Below are 460 nucleotides of genomic sequence, written 5' to 3'. Positions count from 1 at the left end.
TTTAAAACAATGATTATGTACTGATTTCTCTTTCGACGCCCCTGCTATACAGTATATAAGCCTATGAAATCCCAATACTACGACTCGAACCCCAACGCTTAACTGCACCGAAATCACAGCTACTGAATCACCTAACTTACACGAGTTCGTAATTGAACTGAAATAACAGTGTCACCAAATCACATGAACAGCATCACGTCTTTGCACTGTAATCACTGTTCCTATATCACCTGAAAGGATCGCTAAGCGAGGGTGTTCCCTTTAATAAATCAATCTCACTGCTTTCCCCACATGGCGTGGTCTCCAAGTGGGGAAGGGAAGCCCTCACCTTTGTGGAGAGCGCCACACCGGGATTCACTAGTATTCTCAACATTCTAAAATATCTTTCATTTCATTTATTTGTGTTTATTCATTTTGTCCACATAATACGTGTTTGCATTGACAGAATATTTTATATTGT

This window comes from Penaeus monodon, chromosome 22 (genome assembly GCF_015228065.2).
Source record: "Penaeus monodon isolate SGIC_2016 chromosome 22, NSTDA_Pmon_1, whole genome shotgun sequence".
NCBI lineage: Eukaryota > Metazoa > Arthropoda > Malacostraca > Decapoda > Penaeidae > Penaeus > Penaeus monodon.
The sequence above is the reverse complement of the archived record's forward strand: the minus strand, read 5'-3'. Positions refer to the sequence as shown.